Raw genomic sequence first — 17,320 nt, 5'->3', positions numbered from 1 at the left:
TAAAAAATAGCATTTGAAAATTTTAAGAATGAGCAAAATGGTCCCATTTGTTGAAAATTACAGATTGAGTTTTAAAGTGTTCCATTTAGATGTCAGACCCTACTTACTTGACTTCATTTCTGTGTGAACCTTTAAGAACATTTAGGGTATTCTAGAAATTTTCAAAACAATTTTTTGATTCCAAAACTGGCACTTGTGATTTTTAAGACATCTTATAAGTATTGTTCTCTTATATGAGGTGACAGGTATATGTACCCTGGATTTTTATGGCACAGCCCCATTGAAAAGACTTCCATGAGAATGTTCCAGAAGTTCAAATATTTCATCATCATTTTAATCTAAACTTCCCACATTACTTGTGCACCTGGAAAGAGCTTTCTTATGTCCAAATTTTTCTTTCAGAAAACATGATCTCTGTATTTATATGATACATGAAGCTTTTGGCTTATACTTTGTAGGCATTAACTTAATCTTACCCATGCCTGTGTGTTCTCATAATTATGCAACTCCAGAGAGGAGACTGAAATTGTCTCCTCTTATTGCCAGGTACTGTCACTTTATATTTTTTTATTTCAATCTTGTTTTAAGCCAAGAAACTAGAAAGCTACTTTTAGGGAAGGGCTTTATACATGAGAATAAAGAGGATCTAAGGATGGGCATAAATGAGATACTCTTCCATGAGAAAGTCTTCAGTTTTTTCATGGAAGAGTATCTCATTTATGCCCGTCCTTAGATTCTCTTTTTTCACGATGTTTTACGATGGCAGTATTTCTGTCTCAACACCCTTTGCAGTTATTTCTGGGTTTGTGGACATGGTCCACAGATTTGAGATGACCAGAAACACTACCTCTAGACAGGTGGCATTTTATTGTAAAATGTTCTCCCTTCTTTCCTTTTTTATATTTTAAATAAGTATTTATTGACCACTTCTTATCTGGAGTAAGATAAGAAGCTATTAAGGATTTTGAGCCACATACACACAAAAGCAACACCTGACTTACTTTTTTTTTTTTTTTTTTTTTTGAGACAGAGTCTTGCTCTGTTGCCCAGGCTGGAGTGCAGTGGTGCGATCTGGACTTTCTGCAACCTGCACCTCCGGGTTCAAGCAATTCTCCTGCCTCAGCCACCCTAGAAGATGGGATTACAGGCATGTGCCACCATACCTTGATAATTTTTGTATTTTTAGTATAGATGGGTCTTCACCATGTTGGTCAGGCTGGTCTTGAACTCCTTACCTCAGGGGATCTGGCCACCTCAGCCTCCCAAAATGCTGGGATTACAAGTGTAAGCCACCCCACCCAGCCCTGATCTGACTTACATTTTAGTAGGATCACCCTGGCTACTATGTTTCTTAATCGGGTGAGAGATGATATTGGCTTGAACCAGTTTAATTGCAGGGAATGTGGTAAGAAATTTCCTGGGTTTATTTTGGAGGTAAATCCAACAGGATTTTCTAACAGACCATGTGGACTTTGAGTAAAAAAGAGGAGTCAGTGATATCTTAGACTGAATTCTCCAGAAAGCAGAGCCCATGTGAGAATTCTTGTTGGGGAGTATGATTCCAGGAACGGAAGGTAGGATGGGGAAGTGAAGTGGGGAGAGAGGGAGAGTTTGCTGCTGCTAGAAACAATTGGTTGCTGAAACCCCTGAGACCACCTGAGAATTCAGATGACTTGCATCTCAGGACCCTTGCTTTAGGAAGGAGGAAAGATAAAACATCTATCCATCAGTTCTTGGCTTCCATGAGTCAGGGAGTTAATTGTACTGACCTTCCAGGTTTCTTGTGCCTGGGTGATGACAGAATTTCCTGATATTAACAAAAAACGTCCCCGGGTGGGAGATGAGAGGTGTGTGGTGCAGGGCTGAGATGCAGTACTGTTGAGTTGTACCTGTCTGGAGCTAGTCAGAGCTCATACAGAACTGGTAGCTGCAGCAGGGTTAGTATAAGAGGCATGCTGAGAGAATCTAAAATGATGTATAACAGGTATCCAGGGTCGGTTAGCCTTTGCACAACTCAGATCTGCCAAACTTTTCATTATGTCTGGCTCCCATAATAAAATACAGGGCCTCTGATTTTGTAAGAATGAGATGTCCTTACTTACTTATTTTTCTTTTACAAGAAAGGGGGATACAAGCCCCATCTTCCACAGAGATTCCTTCAAGATGCAGTCTTTGCAAAGACGTAGTGCAAGAGGGTTTGTGAAATAAACTAGTCTGCCCTGCTGCAGCTGATCTTAAGGATGCCATTGATAGCCCTCGTCTGTCTTTGACTCCAATCCTAGATTTGTCTCACCCTTGCCCAGCTCTCTGACTGGTTGAGTTGATTGCCTGATGGAAAGACCCAGACTTCAGCTCCAAGGGTTCTGAAAGCTTAGTTGCTTTGTTCTTGTCATATATAGCTGCTGTATTTTCTCCTTCACCATTATCCATGGGCTCAAAAGAACCAAGAGATGCCCCAGTGAATTCCCTGCATCCTAGACACACTCCTCACTCTTCCTAATGTGTAGCAACTGCCCTAGCTTCTCATGGTAAAGAGGTCTTAATATTCCTCAAAAGAGAAACTCCTTCATTTACCTATTTGTCCACTAGCATGAGGAGCCCAAACGACCAGGTGGTCATTATAGTATTAAGATCCCTGTATTTTTTACTTGGAAGAAGTAATCTTTCTACTTAGGAACTAGTACCTTTAATTGGGCAGGAATAGACACAGGAAGCTCAAAATTGGAATGTCAGGTTACTGGGGTGATGGTGAGACAAACCAATTCTACCATTGCCCCTGGGTCTTCAGACACATGTATCCTAGCTACATAGAACACGATAGCATATGTTGGCTATTGATTCAGCTCATACTCTTTCTTAGGTCAGATCCCCAATCCTGCAGGGCTTTGTCCCCAAGAGGGCACCTTAGCTGAGTCTTTAATTCATTCCACCATTCTCATAGGCACTCTGGTTCTTCATGACAGGGTACATAGTGAGACTAATGGATATAGTGTTCATATGCCCTTTGTTGCACCTTCTCTGCCATGAAATGCATCCCTTGGTTAAGGCAATGCTGTATACGTTTTCATACTGGTAGATCAGGCATTTTATAAACCCTTGAATGGTGGTGCTGGTGGAGGTCAGAGAAGGCCAAATCCAAAGTAACCATGATGTTTTAAATGAATTACTATTTCTTACAGGGTGGAAAGGGTCCAGCATAATCAAACTGCCACCAAATGTCTGGCTGTTCTCTTTAAATAAATGTGCCTTATCAAGGGTGCAGCATTGGACTATACTGAGGAAAGGTTTGTCATTTATAGGAGAAGTATTTTTATTAGACTTGATGAAAAGGATCCCAAGCCATTGGGTCCATGCTTGGCTTCCATTCCTGGCACCATGGCCACTTTATTCATGTTCATTTCCCCAAAACTGGATGGCATTTATAAAATGAGTCATCTAGTCTACTTGAGTGTTGAGATTTGCCATAAACCAGAGTAATCAGTGGATACTCTCTGATGAGCATTAACGTGAGACACAAAGGTAGACAGAATTTGTTCCCACTCCCATAGATACATCCATATTTGTTTCCTAGACTTTCTTGTTCTCTATTTTCCAATAGTATTCTTTCTAGGCCAGTGGTCAACCAGGTAAGTTACTTGCTACTTCTTTGTATTCCATGTATACCGTTGCCACGGTTCTTTCTCCCTTCATACAAAGAGAATGATTGCTGTAATGCTCACAGATCAACTGACTATGAAGATTTCCTTTCACCACTATCCTTTAGGGCCACCCTTGAGTGGGGCCGTAATGCAGCAGTAGTTCATTTTTTTGGTTGGCATTAGCTTGTGCCAATCTGTAAAGCAGACACCAACCTATGAACTCAATCAAGTGGTCATATGGAGCTCTCCATGAAGCCAGTTTCAGTGAGACTGCAGCAGAGATAAGTGAAGTGGGAGTCTAGACCACCTATTCATGAATTTACCTTCCCTTTCTAGACTTTCTTGATGCAGAATGTAAAATTTTTATAATAAAATTAATTGCTGCTGTGCTCACCTTATTTTATGACTCAGTAGAACTGATGATACCCAATTCACAATGGGCAGCTGTAGTCACAGAGTCACTTGGTGTCCCATTGAAGAGATCTCAGTCTCTACTAGGACAGAATAGCGTGTCAGGAATTATTTTTCACATAAAGAGTATTTCTGTCCTTCAGAAGGGAGATCCTTGCTCCAAAAGCTTAAGAGCCTGAGATTTGATTCTCTTCTTGGGACCTGTTGGCGAATCTACAGAACATCCTTGTCCAGGATGGATATCTGTAGTGTTGTAAGACCTGCTGGGCTGAGCTGTGTGGCCCACATGGCAGGGAAGCTGGTATTTCAGCCTGAGTCTGTTATAGACTCTTGTAGGTCCTACCTGAAACCGGCAGCCTTCTGAGTTATCTGATAAATGGGAAAATGGGTTACACTGCTGCCAAAAGCCAAGATGCCCAGCAAGTGCTGTACTTCTTTGTAAAAGATAGAAAGGGCAAGATACACGTATGTGCCCTATTACTTAGAAGGGATTTTTTTTTTTTTTTTTTTTTTGAGACAGGGTCTCACTCTGTCACCCAGACTGCAGTGCAGCAGTAGTTCATTTTTTTTTGGCTGGCATTAGCTTGGCTCATGGCAACCTCTGCCTCCCAGATAGTCAAGCAATTATCCTGCCTCAGCCTCCCAAGTAGCTGGGATTACAGGTGCGTACCACTACCGCCTGGCTAATTTTTGTATTTTTAGTAGAGACAGGTGGCCAGGCTGGTCTTGAACTCCTGACTTCAAATGACCCACCTGCCTTGGCCTCCCAACGTGGTGGGATTACAGGCGTGAGCCACCACACCTGGCCAGAAGAGATTTTTTAGAATGCCCCAGAATAAGCATGTTGCTAATGGAAGAGGTCCCTGAATCTTTGTGGGATTTATCTGCTACCCCCTGACCTTCAGATTTCTTACTAAAATATCTAGGCTTCTTTCTACTTTTTGCCCACCAACTCTAATTAGCATATCATCAGGTAGCAGACCAGTACGATGATGTGTGTGATGTCCAGACTATCCGTCCCCGCAAACTCTTATGAAATGGAGCCCCCGGGGCAAAGCAGTGAATCAGTATTGCTATTCTTCCTAGATAAAGGTTTACTACTTTTGATTCTCCCTATTGATAGGCATCAAGAAGAGAACACATTCACCAGATCGATAATCACATAGAAAGTGCTAGAAGGTGCGCTGATGTGTTCCAATGAAGACATATCTGGCACAGCAGCTATGATAGAACCTACCTATTGGTTAAATTTGTTAAAGTCCATTGTCATTCACCTCAATCTATTTGTTTAGGGTTTTTGTTGGTTTTGTTTCTTACAGGGGGCAGATAGGTGAATTGAATGAGGATATAAAGCAGCCACCATTCTGCATCCTTTAAGTCTTTCAAATTGACACTAATATCTGCAATTTATCCTGGGATATAGTCCTATCGATATAAGCTCAAACCTTGTATCCAATAATCTTTAAGAAATCTTGGATTTCTGTTTACTAGTTGACAGTTACTTTGGCAAATGGCCACAGGTCCGCTTTAGGAACGATTGGGAACATTAACCAATAATGCTTGTAGTGGTGTACTCTTCCACTATACTTCCTTAGGGGGATCCAGCGACACTTTTAATCAATGGATTCCTGGTTCCTGAGACATTAAAATTTTAAAATATGTGCCTCTTAAGATGATGAAATATAGTAACTTGATGTGGTTACTATACATAGTACTAGAGGGGAGAAATTTCCTTAACACAAATTTTTAGATTTAAATTCATACCTTGAAGCCAGATAAATGAAGTGTAAACTATGTTTACAAAACACCTAGTTCTTCAGTGTTTGGATTTATGAAAATTGCCATGATTTTTATCTATTGTGAGTTATTAATGCAAGTTATTTTTATTACATTTTAACAGTTTTAGCTATAACATAAATTACATGGGTTTTTGTTTTTTGTACTACCTTAAAAAATACCTATCATTGTTCTGTGGAGTTTTTTGACTTAGTTATGTGTTTGTATCAACTTTGTGCCTAGACCCATACTATGTCTTCACATATAATATCGCAGTGCTCACAGTGGTCTTCCTTGGGAGGTGTTTGACTCTCATTTAGATGAAGAAACTGAGACCCAGAAATGTCATCTTTTTTGACTTTTATGTCACAGCCAGTAAGTGAAAGAGTCAGAATTCAAATTCATGTTTCCTAACTCTAAATGCAAAGCTCCTTCTACTATTCCATAGCTATCTTCCTAAATCTGGTCCATTTTTTCTCTCTCTCCCTCTCCCTTCCCTCCTCCTCTCTCAGTTGATGTGAAATTCACGCAACATAAAATTAACCATTTTCAAGTATACCTGCCCTTCAGTGGCATTTAGCACATTCACGATGGTGTACAGTCATCACCTGTATCTAGTTCCAAGATATTATCATCATCTCAAAGGGGAGCTCGTGCTGATTAAGCAGTCATTCCCCATTTCCCACTCTCCTAGCCCCTGGAAACCAGGAATCTGCTCTCCGTCCCTATGGGTTTACCTATTCTGGATATTTTATGTAAACAGAATCCTACCATATGTGACCTTTGTATCTGACTTCTTTCACTTAGCATAATGTTTTCAAGTTTCATCCACATTGTAGGGTGACAAAGAGTATGGGCAATCAGACAAGTGACCCAAAGGGAAAACAGATGTAAACAGGCCTGGCTAAAGCTTGCAGCAATTTTTGGACAGGTTCATTTCTAACACACCAATGTAGACAGCAGCCCCATTCCATGCTCCAATACCTTATACCTTAGATACAAAAATCTGAACACCAAAAAATCTGTGTACTTATTCTCAGAGGCTTAGAGCTACAAAACTACTTTCCCATGTTGAAAGGTTTTAAGAGTTCCTGTCTTGTGAAGGAGGCTGTTTCTAGCCAGTTGGCAGAGGAACACTATGCATTTATCCCTTCTGGATCTCATGGCAATCTTAGGCAACATTTCTAGAAAGTGGTGACTTAATAGCAATGCATGAAGCCATAATTCATAACTCTTTTATGAGTCAATATTCATGCAAAGGGCTTTTCTCTGTTATAAGGAAGCTGAAGAACAATTCTAACCACATCCTATTTCTATCAATGTTTCTTATAATAATATTGGCTTCTATAGCCTATTTTTTAATCTCCATTAACAAATGTAACCAACGTGCCAAGGAAGAAAATTTGCTGTGAATTGGAAGATGTTTAAATGAGAGACGTAAATTATTCTTCACCTTATGTTTACCAGAGCTTACTTCTCAGTTATTTTTCCCCAACCTGCTTTAGATGTGGAGGCAGAAGAGGTGTGGTCTAATTCTTATCTCCTACCATCGCCCTGTGTGGGACATTCTATTTACACAATTCACAGAATGAACAAACTAGTAAGATCTGTAAAATCTGCTCTCCCCACATTGAGTGATTATACGGAGCTCATGAGCTAATGCTGGTAGCATGATGTAACAGAATATGCCTTGATCACAGATTAGCTACTATTACTACTCCGGTAGTATGTCTGAGAGCCTGTCAGATGTGGCCTGATTTAACCCTCGGTGTGAGCATTATATCAATTTGTGGAGGGCAAGCTTCCATGCAGGGACCATCCAGCAGCTATTTGGCATCAGGGTTGTGCAGCCTTATTAGGAAGAGCAACACTTGTCTATTTTTCAAAGGGGACATTTTAAAGACTTCCAAGAGTTCTTATCTTCTTCCAGGTATATTCATTCCCAGTAGGGTAAAGGGACTGAAATTCTAACTAGGGGGTCTCTGTGCCAATAGAGACCATAAATCTGTAAGGATTTATCTGTTCTGTATCAGGGTTTGGCTGAAAAGCCTGTTAGTATTGCCAAACCCTCCAGATGCCCGTATTTAATGCTTGGTTGGCCTTATGTAGCATAACCACATTGCCATTTCACAACCACCCTCAATCCCTGGAATCTAAAACAACAAAGCCAGAGGCTCTGAAATGTGCTTTACGAAGCATGAAAGAATCTTTTAAGGCTCTGTCTGATTCAGTTCTGTATGATTATAGAAGGTCTAATGTACTTATGAAGGATTCCTTTTACTCATAAGAAAGTTGGCACTTTACAGAAAGTATGTATTTCATGACCAAAAAAATAGGGTGGCTTGGAGGGACTGTGCTTTCTTTTTGTATTGTATCCAATATCTTCACTATCAACAGCAGCAAAATAGAGAGGAAAAATATCTGGTATAAAGCTATGTCAGCTAAAAGTCGTGGTGAGGAGCAGAGGACAGTTTTCCACTGAATTCAGGGAAATTATTGTATGACTGTGTGAAAGGACTACTTACACGGTAAGAGTGGTAAATAGAAATGGACAGTGGAAGTCAGGAGACCTTCCATAAGTCCTAAGCATCTTAGCAAGGCACTTAATCATTCTGTGTCTTAGCTTTTGTATCTATCAAAGGAAAACCATAAGATGGTCCTGCCCTATTTCAGAGAACTGTTAGGAAGACCAAGGACATCATTGTTTAAATGTTCATGGAGCTCCTCCTTATTCAGAGACAATCTTCCCCATTCAGCAGAGTAAGACTATGGGAGGTTATTGTTTGTCACATATTTTGAAGAAAACAAATTTATGATATAGGGATTCTGAAAGAACTTGACTATTAAAACAAAGCAACACAAATGAAGTATTTCATTTAAAAGCATCTACACCCATCCTTTTCTTCTCCACTTTTGTAGCAATACAAGATGAGTCCCTCCACCTACATGCATGTTCTTTTGGTTTCCTCACCCTATTTTGACTTTTTTCTCCCTCTCCTACTCTCTCAGATGCTTTTCACAGCTATCTAAACACACTCAAGTGTCTTTCCTCTAAAAAAATTTCACTCCATATTTCTCACATTTGCGTCCACCTACCACTCCTGCCCTGCCTTTATCCTTCCCTTCACAGCTAAATGTTCAAACTCTTCTGACTTTTTTACTCCCCATTCACCATTTAGCTTGGTGCAATCTGGCTTTTGCCCCCATTACTCAACTGAAAAAGGTCTTGCCAAAGTCATGTTAACAACTTTTGTTGCAAAATCCAGAGAACATTTTAGATCCTTTCCTAAGTTGAATGCTCAGTAGCTTTTGTCACTGCTGACTGCTTCCCTTGGTTTTCTCCACATCACGCTCCTTGATTGCCTGGTGCCTTAGTTCAGGTCTTCTGAGCAGCACAGGAGGCAGGGCTGCTGTTGCATAATGGGGAGGATATGGAGCTGGTTAGGTGTGCCAACTGCATTCCTTGCAGCTTCACAGCAAGTGCATTCTTAAATGGAGCCCTCACTTCCACAACAGCCACAGCCCACCCCTTGCACAATATAGATCTGCTTCTCCGCATACATTTGGGGAACAGATTATCCAGGATTCCAGTGGGCCTGTCTTCCTGAGGAGAAACTTGAAAGAGGTAACTTAGGGAGCAGTCTGACCCCTATTGCTGCAGTTGGTCTGTCTGGGATCACACTTGGTACTTATCATCCCTCTTCCACTGTTCATTTTAAATTCCCCCTCAGCTCTCACCTCTGCTGGTCTTGATGACTTATCTGCTGATATGATCAAAGTTTCCCATTTTTGAGGGCCTGAACCCATAGTAACCACAGTTTTCTTAGGCTGGGGTTATTGCACTTGTTTTTCTGTAGTCACAATTGAGCAAGTATGTCCAACTGGATCATGTGAGTTCCAAATATATTTCTCCCTGTCCTCATTGTGTAAAAGCAGCCCTACTTCTTCCTCCTGATCAGGGTCAGTTACTCCTATGAAGATATTGACTCCTCGTTCAGCCTGCTGGTCTCTGTATACAGGAATTCCTGAATGCCCAAGTGGCAGTCATAGGCTGAGTTCTCCACAGAGCCTAGTATTATAGGAAGAGGAAACACAGACTCTTTCAGTGAATCATTGAGTGTGATAAGTGGACTCTCTCCTGCTTCTGCCCAATGGTTCCCAGACCCATATATTCTTCCTAATTGGGATAATATCCATATAGAGGTTTGTGATTCAGTGTCTAGCCTGCATGATGATACCCCATCATGGCAGATGCCATGATGTAGACAATTGCCTACAAATTGGCATTCCAGTTGTGTCTTTGGTAGGCTATTGCATTGCTCTGTAGAGCTACCTGCCTCTGGATTCTGTGGTATGTGGTAAAACCAGAGGATCACATGGTCACAGGCTCACTCGTCTCCTCCCCTGTGAAGTGTGTCTCTCATGGTCGGATGCTGGGTTATATGGAATTCTATGTCTGTGGCTCACTTTCAAATCCTCCAGCTAGTAGTGCTGCCTGGGACTTTGTAGGTAAGAAAGGCAAACAGTTATCTAGAATAAATGTTTACTACCATGACAATAATTCACAGGCCCTTCCAGGAAGAAATGGCTCAATGTGTCATAAAGTGGCCATGTGATCCCTGTTGTACTGCTCAGGTTTGATCTCTGGTATACCACTTTCCACTAGACAAATTGCTGCTGAGTCTGCATGACATTCTCTCTTAATGTGTTCCACAGAGCTTAGCTCACAAGGGGCAGTTTAGAATGCATAGTTACTGGTTTCCATGGTCAAATATTCAAAACAGGGCTCAGTAGCACCCCAAGAGGTGTTTTTCTGCACTGCAGATGGTGTGGCCCCACTCTAGAACTCCAGAGTACTGTATTTTGATTCTTCTATGAAGGCTTGCCATAAACTCCACACCACACTACCTCTTTTTTCACTTTTCACTCTTCCAACACAATAGAGTCTATTAGATCATATGGCCCAAGAGGCAGGGCTGCTTGTACCACAGCCTAGTGCTGCAAAGTCCTGCTCAGGCCCTATTCCAAGTTGCAGATTTCCATGTTAACTGATACATGGGCGAAGCAATCTTTCTACGGTATTCAATTCAATGAATAAATCACAACTTATTTGTCCATTTTCTTAGATATAAACAAAAGTATAACTCTGAGCTATAAGTTCTGAGTTTAGTCTTCAGCTCTGTCTAATATTCCCCTGGACCAGATATAAGCCTTCTCATACAGTGTTCAATTGTTTGTCAGTTGCTGTCAACTTTATCTCAGCATTAACTGTCTGTAGTAGCTTCAGACTTAACAAAAATCCAGCTAATTCCTTCATCCTTGTATTCATTGTTTTCCTTCATCTTCCTTGCCTCCTCCTCAACATCCCTGTAACACACACACACACACACACACACACGCATGCACTTTTCTAAAGCATGAACATTGCACAGGCCAGGAAAGTTCTCTCACAGAACTTTCTTCCAAGCCATCATTGATTAAAGATTTAGTAATTGCCTGCCACCTTGTGCCACAGACTGTCTGTGCCCCCTGTGCCACCCAGAATGGTATCCTCATTACCAGCTTTCAGGAAGTGATCTGCTCCCAAACCCCATTTTACCTCCTGCTTTCTCAGACCAATTCCAGTACCAACTGTATCAGTTCAGTTATTCTGGGAAGCAGATGCTGAGACAGAATTAGGAGTGCAAGTGGTTCATTGAAAGATAACATCTGTGAAAGATAAAGAGGGAGAGCCCCAGACTGTGCTACAGACCTGACAAAGTCTTGGCCAAACCAATGGGGAGCTCCAGAGCAAAGACTGCCTGTTAGAGGAACCCACAGTGGGCATAGAGGCCAGGCTCTAGCACCACTACCTTGCTCAGCCCTGGGCTGTGGGCTTCCCAGGAATAGTAGAGCCTTGGTTAAAACACTGTGACAATTCCTGCAGGTGCTGCAGATGGAGGCTGGCAGCTAACTGCCTCCTGACAGTTACACAGAAAGCTGTCTCCTGGAGGGAGATCTGAGTGGTGCATCTCTGTGCTGCCATACCCATTTTCTTTTTCGTCTTCTCTGTTTGCACATCTGCCTTTCTGTACCAGCTTCTCTTTCTTCCTCTACCTGTCATTTAAATGATGCTGGATGGTTTTGAGGTTCTTATCTCATGCCACACTTCTCCAGCCTCACCTACTCCCATTCATACATCTAATGAGATTCTAATGAATTTTAATTTCAGATCTCTAAGCCGGGTCTCTTTTCTGAGCACTAAACTTATTTCATCCATTTGCCCACTTAAATATCATACAGACTCCTTATATTTAACATTTCCAAAGGTGACGCTATTATCTTCTTGGCCAAAGCTATCTGTATACCCATCTCAGTGAATGGATCCGTCAGTTACCCAGATACTCCAAACAGCACAGTCACCTGCAACAACGTGGATGAACCTGGAGGACATCATGTTAAGTGAAATTGGCCAGACACAGAAAGACAAATGCTGCATGATCTCATGCATATGAGGAGTCTAACAACATCGATCTCATAGAAGAATCAGGCATATGTGGAGTCTAACGACATTGATCTCATAGAAGCAGAGAGTAGAATAGTGGTTACCAAAGGCTGTGCAGAGGGTAGGGGGAGGAAGAAATGAGGAGAGGTTGGTCAACAGGTATAAAGTCACAGTTAGGTAGGAGGAATTCTGATGTTCTATTGCACAGTAGGGTGGCTATGTTAACAATAATGTATTGTATATTTCCAAATAGCTAGAAGAGATGATGTTGAACGTTCTCACCACAAAGAAATGATAAATGTTTGAGGTGATGGGTTTGCAAATTACTCTGATTTGATCATTACACAACATATACATGTATCACAACAGCATACCATATTCCAAAAATATGCGCTAATTAAAAATAAGAGAAAAACTAAAAACATAAAATCAGTGTTTAAAGACAGACACATAGGTTTATTCTTGATACTTTCTTCTCACTCATCCCTAATATCAAATCCATTGTTAATTATTACTAGTCTAAATATATCTTGAATCTGTCTCCATTTCATTTGTTTTCATCTGAGTTCTCACGACTAACATTTTTTTCCCACCTGAATGGAAATGCAGTTTCTTTTGTTCTTGCTAAACACAGCAGTCAGGGTGATCAGCCTGTACTGCAGATGGGGTCTCGGTCTCTTGAGTAAAATACGTTATTGGCTTCCACTGCTCTTCAGAAAATTTCAGACTCTTTGCATGGTTTATGAAGGCCCCACGATCTGGCCCTGCTTGCTTCTCTTTTCAGTCAGGTCCTTTACTAGCTTCCCTCCACTTCAGTAACTTTTATTATTTCAGCCACTTTGAACTATTTTTATATTCTAGAGTTTTATTTCAGTCACTTCGAACTATTTTTACATCCTAGAATGTGCCATTCACTCTGCTGCTCTTATTGCTTCCACAAGCTATTCCTTTTTATGGGGACGTTCTTTATTTCCACTCTTTTATTTCTATAATTAACCCTTTTCCATCCTTAATGCATATGAAAGCACAAAAATAGCAATAGAGTTCACTATGTGCTACCATCAGAATTAACCAGAAGTTAACAATTAGCTTTAACTTAGCTTTCTCTTTTATTTTTTAAATAAATAAAATGTCACAGAAACAGTTAAAGCTCTGCCACTATCCACTTTTTCCTTCTATATCCACACAGGGATTAAGATAGAATTCTATTGTTTTGTACCCTCTCTTGCTGTTAAGAAATTTGCCACCAGCTCAATTATCTTTCTCTTGATGCTTTCATCTTTGGCTTTTACTTGCTTTTAAGGTCTCTTTGTCTTAAACTTCAACAGTTTTACTGTAATGTGTGTAGATGTTGATGAATTTTTATTTACCCTGCTTTGAATTCATTGTTCTATTTTGAATGAGAAGTTCTTAGCCCTTATCTCTATAATATTGTCTGTCCTCATTTTCTCTATTCTTTTCTCATGTGAGTCCTATTAGATGTAAGTTGGATCATCCATCTTTCATTCTTGCCTTTTAACTTCTCTTTTGTGTTTTCTAATATGATATCTCTCTGTGCTACATTTTATCTAATTTCTTAGTTTTACACACATTTCCAGGCCACTATTCTTCAGTTAACTACTCTTCTGTCTAATCCCTTTCTGTTATATTTCAGTTGTCTGTTCAGTTTCATATATCTGTTCCTTTTTGTGGTTTTGATCATATCTTTTACATCTTGAATTATTTTAAACAAATTTATTTTACAGTCACTTTGAAATCATTCTATTCCCTGTAATTCTTGGGGGTGTCAGTTTGATAATTGTGAGATCTTAATGGCTCCTTCATGGTGAATTGTTACATTTTATTTTATAATTTAGGATTATAAACTCATTTATCATTGAGAAAATGGCTTACGGGGAGTTCCACATTTGTTTCCAACAGCAACATCAGGTATTTCACTGCTCAGGGATATATTTTATGATATGATCTCAGCTTGGAGGTGTCTCAGCCATCCAGTAGTTTAAATGCCAACCAAAACACGCAAGTTTATGGGCAGGTGCATGGTTCCAGATTCTCAAGAAGGCTTTTTAAAAAATAGAATATTGAGTTTGATGCAGTGGCGTGGGGGGCGGGATGCCTCTTTGCCATTCAGATTGTGCGGAAAGCAGTGGGAATCCAAGTGAGGAGCAGCCAGAGGAGAGCAAAGGAGAGGATGGGGAGGCTGATGACCTGGGCCCTGGGCCTGTGAAGGCTGTGACTCTTCTCTAGCTAGAGGACTCTTCTTTTGTGGGAAGGATAGCATCTCCTGAGGACCCCTGCTATATGAGCAGGCTGACATAGGTGGTGATGAGGTCTGTTCCTTTCTAGGTTCCTGTAGAGATCTGTAGGTAGCTGTTCACTAGGAAGTTAACTAAGAAAGAGAACAAAAACTCTTCATTTGGATCCAAGGTCCATCTCCACTGGTGGCTGTGGGGGCTTTGGATTGTCGGAAGACCATCAGCTTCGGCAGGCCTGCACTAGGGAACAACCACTCTTCCCTAGCCCAAACGTGCCTCTGCCCTCTGTATCATTGACAGAGGCTGCATGTTTGGAAAGAGAACATAGTGACTGCTGAAATGAAAGCTGACTTGAACTCTTGCTACCAAGTTTTTCCCTGACCCAGTGAAAGAGTAGCAAGACATCAACCTAGGACTCATTGAGCACCAAAAGCCAAGAGGGGACAGGGCCACATAACTGGGCTTCACACCATGACTGGGACTAAGAATAAGCCAAGAGAAGAGAGGGAGGCTACTGGTGTGGTTAGGCCTGTAGCCAAGACCTGGGCCAAAGCCAAAGACAAGCCAGGGTCTCTGACAGATGCAGTGGCAGAGATGAAGGCAGTGTCTAAGAACAAGGTCGTTGCTGAGATGAAAGAAGGAGCTCTGTCGGAGCCTAAGGCTCTGAGCAAAGCCATTGGAGATTTCAGTCCCAAGGCTGGGAATGAGTCCACCAGCTCCACCTGTGAAAATGGGGCTGGTATTGATGCCTGGTCTGGGCTGAGGAAGAGGCCACTATCAGTTCCTGGTTCTGAAATGCAGAAGAGGCTGGTAATCATTCCGGTGCTAAGAATGATAAACCTGAAATTGGTGCCCAGGTCTGTGTTGAGGAGTTGGAGCCTGTGGCTGGGGCCAGTTGCAAACCTAGGTCTGGGGCTGAGGAAGAGGAGGAAGAGAAAGTCATTGGGAACTGGCTTTAGGAAGGAGATGATACTAGTTTCGACCCTAATCCTCAACCTGTGAGCAGGATAGTTAGACCTCAGCCTGTGGATGAAATTAATGAAAAAAAAAAAAAAAAAAGCCCAAGGACTGTTCTGAGGTAACTATCTGGCCCAAAAGCCCTGCTGTAACTCCAGCAGTGTTCGGGTTAGATCCCAGGCATCTGAGGCAAGCCTTCCTTCTTATATTGTTCTGGGCTCAGCTGAAGAAATTTCCTATTCCTGGCCTGTGGCAACAGCCTGCCCTTCTAGGAACACTTGCTCATGCTCACAGCCTATCTCTGAGTGTCCTTTTTGTTCTGACCCTTGCATCCAGACCATAGATGAGATTAGGCACCAAATCAGGATAGGGAGGTAAATGGGATTAAGCCATTTGCTTGCCCTTGCAAAATGGAATGCTATGTGGACCCTGAGGAATTTTAAAAACTTGTTAGCTTACTTAAGTCAACTACTGATCCTCTTGTTCATAAAAGAGCACAGATTGCAACGGGTATCCATAACGTTCACCCATTTGCCCAAGAGTTTATTAATGAAATGGTATAATGACGCTTATTGAAAGCTTGCTTAGTTTTCCCTCCACAGAAATGAGAAAATTACTAATTTTCTTATGAGTAATTACTCTGAATCCTCCTTTTGGGGATGAAAGACAACACAAAATTGAATTACATGTTAAGCATGTGTGTAAAGACACCACGTCATTTCCTTTGAACTCACCCGGACAGCAATCCGGATTAACGATACTGGAGCAACTGACTACTGATTTTGTCCATCACTGCATTTTTGCCAGTGACTTTTCAGAGCTTTTTCATTTGCCATCCTCGGGAAAGTACAAAGCTAGAAATCTTGTTTTGAAAGTAATTTTAAATATGTCTGAAAATCCAACTGCAGCCAGAGACACGATCAATATGAAGGCACTGGCAGCCTCAAAACTCATCTTTAACCATAAAGAGGCAAAAACCAATCTTGTTAGTGGTGTGGCCATATTTATTAACATAAAGGAGCATATCAGAAAGAATTCAATTGTAGTTGTTGATCACCTGAGTTATAATACACTCATGGGGATTTTCAGGGAAGTTAAAGGGATTATTGAAACAATGTAAAATGAACCAGAGATAGAATACTTTGAACCATCTCCAAACTCTAGCAGGCTGTACATTCCCAAAGAGTGTTGTATCATGTTTGGTTATTATGGTGTACAAGTTATACATTGCATCTTTAACACAAAGTTACCTGTGACAAGCTCTAGGTTTAAGCTAAACTATTTTGGGGGTATCAGATGAATATCATATCTTGGGCTGAAAATGTTTGTTGATTTTTATCTTGTCTAGATTGGCATATTTTTAACGTTTTATTTAAGATAGTGAACCAGTTCATTGTAAGCAAGCAAACTTGTTCATTAGAATCTGCTTAGATCCATCTGCAGCTTAAAATGGCAAAAAAGAAAACATCCTTGAATTTGTATTCTAGTTATAGAAGTAAGGCATACACACACACAAATAACTAACAATACCTAGAGAGAGAGTGAGTGTGTGTGAGTGTGTGTGTGCACATACACGCTCATGGCCAAATGTGCATTCTCTACATAAAGGAGGCAGGGGTTGCTATAGGCTGTTTAATGTAAGAGAAACTACTGTTTTTCTCCTATTCCAGCTGTATCAGATACTCATTCCACAACACCGAAATGACCCAGAATTTCAGACAAAATGTATTATTTGTTCAATTTTAATTTTGCTTCTACATTTATAACTCTTAAATTGTCAGGCAGTTTCATTTATGTCA

The 17,320-nt window shown here is 40.9% G+C and overlaps 1 protein-coding gene and 1 pseudogene across 2 annotated transcripts in view; both read left to right on the top strand.

Moving 5' to 3' along the window:
* TSHR (thyroid stimulating hormone receptor) overlaps positions 1-17,320 on the top strand; it is a 164,759-nt gene that overhangs the window by 12,347 nt on the left and 135,092 nt on the right. The window lies entirely within an intron of this gene.
* Positions 15,036-16,641, top strand: LOC105517286 (annotated as a pseudogene).

Source organism: Colobus angolensis, unplaced genomic scaffold, assembly GCF_000951035.1.
Source record: "Colobus angolensis palliatus isolate OR3802 unplaced genomic scaffold, Cang.pa_1.0 Scaffold3, whole genome shotgun sequence".
NCBI classification, from domain to species: domain Eukaryota; kingdom Metazoa; phylum Chordata; class Mammalia; order Primates; family Cercopithecidae; genus Colobus; species Colobus angolensis.
The sequence above is the reverse complement of the archived record's forward strand: the minus strand, read 5'-3'. Positions and strand labels throughout refer to the sequence as shown.